Below are 6,411 nucleotides of genomic sequence, written 5' to 3' on the forward strand. Positions count from 1 at the left end.
TCAATAGTATTACGATACAAGTACGAAAAGTAGGAGTATGCGCCAGTTTTCTCGGTCGTCGGCCAGGTTCTTTAGGTCCCTGTAAGACACGACATTTGCTTTCTCTTTCAGTTGTTGTGTGTAGCTTGCTCGTGGTTTTCCTCTGCCTTTTCTCGCTTCGATCTTGCCTTCTATTATAGTGTTAAAGAAAGTGTCGTGTCTTATCAAGTGACCTATCATTTTGCCTCGTCTATTCCCCAGGTAGCAGTGACGTCAGCGACGTCATAATGACGTAATTATGGCGTCATAATGACGTCGCTGACGTCATAATGACGTATAAATGCTGTTTCCGGCAGGGTGACTCACCCTATTATTTATATTGTTGTATATTGCAGGCCACAGCCACCGCCGTTACCGCAGTACAAGAGCCCCACCGCTCCCCGTCGTCGGCCTGCTGTAGTGTCTCACAACTGCTTAGGCATAGACCGGACAGACAAGTTAGTTTTCCGACGTGTCACAGCTATGCCCCTATTTTTTATTTTTTATAAGAATTAGGAGCATTTAAAATTGGTATGAAATCTGTTTTTCGCTTCTGATTTATACAATAATAAAAAAAATCTAAAAAAGTCAAACGTATGGGCATGGCTATGGTCAATATTATATCAAATTATGTAAAAAATATCTGGGAGGCTGAGCTTTGCTCGGAAATCATAAAAAAAATCAAAAATGCGCGTTTTCCCAGACATAAGAACTGGCTAGATCTATTTTTCGCCCCCGAAAACCCCCATATAGCAAATTTCGTCAAAATCGTTAGAGCCGTTTCCGAGATCCCCGAAATATATAAATATATAAAGATAGATAGATATATACAATAATTGCTCGTTTAAAGGTATGATATGTTTCATAATGTCAATATTTAGAGAGGAAAATGGTGATTACGTTTGTATGGAGAAGCGACTGCCCTCTTTCCTCTTAACTTTTTGAACGCTTTTCATCATAAACCCTCTCGGGCGCAAGCGAGATAATGTAGACCCTACTTGAAAGTGTGAAGTTTGCTTTGACAGCGTCCGCCATAACACTTATAGTTGTCCATGGCGCTGTGGGTACCAGTAGTTATAGTTGACGCTATCTCTAGTGAGCTCGTTCACTTACCTGTACTAACAATGGCATTCTGTTAAACAAAAGCCATTATTTCTTTTGTGTGAGCGCGTGACCTTTGTGCCTAAGGCTCACACACAATGGCCACACGCCCAAGGACAAAGGCCACGCGCTCACACAAAAGAAATAATGGCTTTTGTTTAACAGAATGCCATTGTTAGTACAGGTAAGTGAACGAGCTCAGTAGAGATAGCGTTAACTATACCTAAGACGACTTTAGGTGTTCTAGGTGTTCAAAAGAGTTAAGTTGCTTTTTTAACTTTCCTTTTTTTAACGTTTTTAAATTATCCTTAATATATGTTTTTTTTTTTACTTAGGTCACCAAGGCCGAAGGGAAGGTTAGTTTTAATTACCATACCTACTCAGAAAGGTTTCTTTGAAATCAGTGGACAAAGTTACATTTTATCCCGTAGAGTACAAAGTTGTTTTATAAAAAAGTTATATTAAATTGGATTAGATTTGTTTTATTTTTACAAGCTTTTAATTAGTTTCAACTGTATGTTTCTTATCAAATCCAACAAGCTGAAATAATGCCACTTCCCATTATTCGCTTGAGCTTAAGGCCTGTGTGTGATACACTTGTAAGTTTTACTTATGTATGTAGAGACACAGCTATACTACAGAATGAGAGATGAATATCGTTATCTCATTCTAACAAATCTTGGGCCTAACGCTGCGTCTTACGTAAGCGATAATATACGAGCTTAGAATAGCGAGCCTAATATACAAAATTATTCGTGCCTAGCGTCCTTCAGGGACCGGCCCGCTATCCCTTATCGGGGTTTTATAAGGGTACTGCATAAGGCTTAACTCACCATACCCTTTGCCAGACGAAACCCTTTGTTTTGGTTTTAAAAACCCATATATAAAGCTACCACATTTGAGTAATCGGTAGCCCAAATACCCTTACAAAACCCTTATCATCCGCTCACCAACACCTTGCATATTGCTTATAAGGGTTAGCCTTATAAAGGGCTTCCCTTTTAGCATATAAGCGTGCTAATTTAAGTCTTCTACCTTGTTCATAAAGCACACATTACTTCGAATCCGAGCGATCGTCGGCGGCGACGGCGGCGTTCTTTGACTAGGCACGTATTTTCTTTCCTATTCATACACTACCGTAGATATATACTAATCCTGTCTCTTTCACACAAAGGGAAACCTTTATGAAAAGCGCTTAAAGATAAGGGTAACCCTTATTAAGAGCTAGCCTTATTTTTGGTTAGCTTTTCGGTAAGGGTTAGTCAAAGGTAAGGGTATGAATGGGCTTGCAGTTTTAAAAGGAAAGTCTTTCAATGTGTTAGCCGTGTTTAAGTGTAGCCCATTGAATGGGTTTTATCGCGGAAAGGGTTGTCCGGTCCCTGGCGTCCTTCCTTTAGTACTTGCACTAGTAATTAAATGTACATACAACTTTTTCATTCACAGCCTCAACAGCGTGTTGAAGTGGCTGGCCCTCGCATTGCTCCTGATAGGGGTCGCGGGCGCCGCTGCCGGCCCGATGCTACTGCGCAAGGCCAGGAAAAAGTGCGGGGAAATCGCTCCTTGTGTCAAGTAGACCGGTAAAAGCTACTTAAACAAAAGTTTGTATGGTTCGTTCGCGTTAAGAATGCAGTAAAATCATCACTGTCCATCGACCTAGCGACGTAAACAACCAAATCGTTCCTGATTAGAAAATCAAGTTCACAGTGACCAGTTGAAGTTCCATCAACGTGCTGACTAGCGCCACTGCTGAATAATTGTGATTATTTAAAATTAACGATAGATATTTAAAAAAGAGGGCCGCTATGTACTGTATTTTGTATTTAAGTACCTTTTGAATACATTAAAGTAGTTTTTATGTTGCTGGAATCGTCGATCTATGAACTCAAAACAAAAACGGCCTTTTTAACTTTGTACGCATAGATTGACGAATCCAGCAACATTAAAACTATTATAATGTATTGAAAAGGTACCTAAATACAAAATACAGTACGTAGCGGCCCCCTTTTTTCACCAGCTGGTAAAGACTCTCTTGATTGTTCAAAAACTGATAAATAAGTAATAACATTTATTTTGAATCGATTTTCTTTTATTTTGTTTGATACATTTTACAGTTTTACAGTTAGTAATGTTTCACTCGGTGGCAAAATTTGTTTAACCCTCGTGCCTTGAAACCCTCGCAACGCATACGCTCGTGGATTAATTTTGGAATCTTTCGTTTGCTCGGGTATCAATATTAGCACGAGAGGTTAAACAACAACTTTGTTTCTTGTAAAACAAATAACAATTACTGCATTCTTAACGTAAACGATCTATAATAGTGAAAAAGAAGACAAAAAATCGTGCTTAATTTTAACTACCAATCACATACCGCTTAGATACACTTAAAAAAAAAAAACATTTAATTCGGACGATAATACAATCCATATTTTGTTAGTTACAAATATACTTAAATTACTATGTTAGTACCTAAACTAAGATGTTGGGAGGTCCAGTGCCTAATAAGTGCACTGTCCCATCTCCCTGCCACGACGGCCAGGAGTCTTAGCACGGTACGCTTATCACCATGCCTGTCACGTTCTAACAAGTATGTGAGTGCGAAAGTGACGGACTTAGTGATAGGGGAAACCATGCTGCGCGGGCAGGAGACTGTGGCGGCTGTCGCGCACCCTTCGGAGCGTCGCGGCGCAGCGCTTGCGCAGCGTCGCGTGGAAATCATCCACATGCGCGTCGGCGAACATGCCCGACGCGCTGCAGAATCGCGGCAGCCGCAACACCAACAGTACCCTGAACGCGTCGTTGTACTGTACACGCATGGCATTCATAGAACGCTGCGTGTACGTCGTCCACAGGCTGCAGGCGTACAGCGAAGTACAGTACGCTGATACTTAATTACAATGAAAACTTTTTAGGAACTTTGCATAAATTTACCTGTTTCTGTTGTGCTTAAGTGTATTGTGTTTAACTATAAAATTATGTGCTAAAAGCAAATAGTATATGTATAATGGATAATCATAAAACGTTTTATTGTCACAATCATGTTATTAAATCATTTCTGATCGTTATAAAACTTTTTATTTTAAATTATTTAGTTACATTATTAGCATACACGTACAGTTTAGCACAGTTTGTACTGAAAATAGAAAGCAAGCTCAGCCGAATTTCACCTTCCCATACAAACGGAGTTTCGTTCTCATTTTAAAACTACGTGTTTGATTGTCTTGAAACTTTGCACATACAATGACATGAGGTATATCTATGCATGTAATTAGTTTATACAGCTCCAGTTTATAAAACAAACGAAATAGAGCAAAAACAAATTTTGTATGAAAAACTTAAATTCGCTGTATTATTGTAACAATGGTATCTGAAGAATAAACGAATTACAGGCAGATATACCTTATCCTATTGTAAGTACAAAGTTTCAGAGCAAACTAGCTACTCGTTTAAAAATGAGAGCGTAACTACGTTTGTATGGAGAACCGAGCTTGCCGGGGACCCATAACTCATAAGGGCGTCCGCTAGCTGGCGCGGAAGCACGCGCGGGTGAGATTGTAGGTTTAGATAGCAAAGACTTACTGTGGGGAAATTCGGTAGATGTCGAAAGAGCATTTCTATTGCAAAAAAAATGTGTCCGTGCAATAATGAGAGCCTGGGTAACTGATAGCTGCCGACCACTATTTCAGAAATTAAAAATATTACCGCTGCCATGCATGTATATTAAAAAAGCATGTTTACTTGTAAAAAACCGTCCAGATTTGTTTAAAATGAGATCTGAATTCTTCTCAAGCCAGAGAACTCAATACCAAAATCTACTTTATCAACCCCGGTGCAACTTGGATATATATAAGAGGAATGCGTACAATATGTGCATAGTTCTATACAACAATTTGCCCAACAGTATAAAACAACTAAACGCTATGGAATACAAGAAAAAACTAAATAGTTTTCTGTTAGAGCACTGTTTCTATAGCGTTAAGGAATATTTGGAATGTAATTTGCAGTAGTACCTAAGAATTAATGGTTGACAAATGTATTTATTTAAGTTAAGTGTTCTTATTATTAATTAATCAATCAATTACTTATTATGAATTTTAATATTGGAATTTTAATCTATTAATTATACTATTAGATAACATTTTTTTTTTTTTTTTTTTTGAAAATTTGCATGTCGTTATGCGACTGAATACTGTACACCATATTTTAAAAAAACAACATCTGTATTTTAGAATTAAGTATTCTTGCAAATAAAGAATCTTTATCTTTATCTTTATCTTTAAGAGAATACATAATATAGAGGCGGATTGTCAATAGTAGATTGTGTCACAAGGGAGCAAAATGACATATTTACGGCGAGGGCGCACATTGAATCCTGAGCGTAGTGAGGGATTCAAGTGTTTACGCCTAAGGTGGAAATAATTTTGCTATCATGTGACACATACTGTTTTTCACACCTTATGAGGAAATTGTTGTTCCAAAATTTATATAACCTAAAAAAATGTATACAAAAAAGAAAAAAAAAACATGTCCTAATAGAACAGAAAAGTGCCACTTTGATGTGAAATAGTAATTTTTGTAGCCATGACAGCACGCCACAGTAAATTTACTGCCATCTTTTGACACATGATTAAAACTTTTTCGAGTATAGGCCAAAGTTATGGCGCCATAGCTCGAAAAAAAATACATTTTGTATGGAGATTTTACATTTAACCTTCTCGACGCCGTGTCAAACACAAAAGCTGTCACTCGGGCGCCACGCCACCGAAGTGACAAAACTGAAATTGAACTTTATGCGAATGCACGTAGTTCTATGTTGCTCTGTGGTCTGTGACGGATTAATCGGTCTTTGGCGTTGGACCTACGCTGTCGATATATCCGTCATTGGCGTCCAAAAGGTTAAGCGGGTGCCCCGTAGAAAAATACAACCGACGAAATGAGGACCACCTTAATGCACAATCCCTGTTTCCGTGTGTACAAAAAGTCGCGTATAACTCGGTCCGTTTACACTTTTATATCTGATGTCCCAAATGATTGAATATATCTAAACGGCGATTATTGTTAGGTTCAAAAAAAACCGGCCAAGTGCGAGTCTGACTCGCGTTCCAAGGGTTCCGTACATTACACAATTTAAACAATGTATTTTTTATGTGAAATGTCTAAAAAGCCCGTATAGGGGTCGGATAAAAAACTAAGTAATTAAGTCCGACTCACGCTTGACTGCACATTTCTAATAGGTTTTAAAGGTCTATTTTGTGTATTTTTTTCAAAATTTTTGACCCAGTAGTTTTGGAGATA

The sequence above is a fragment of the Cydia strobilella genome, chromosome 15 (assembly GCF_947568885.1).
Source record: "Cydia strobilella chromosome 15, ilCydStro3.1, whole genome shotgun sequence".
NCBI lineage: Eukaryota > Metazoa > Arthropoda > Insecta > Lepidoptera > Tortricidae > Cydia > Cydia strobilella.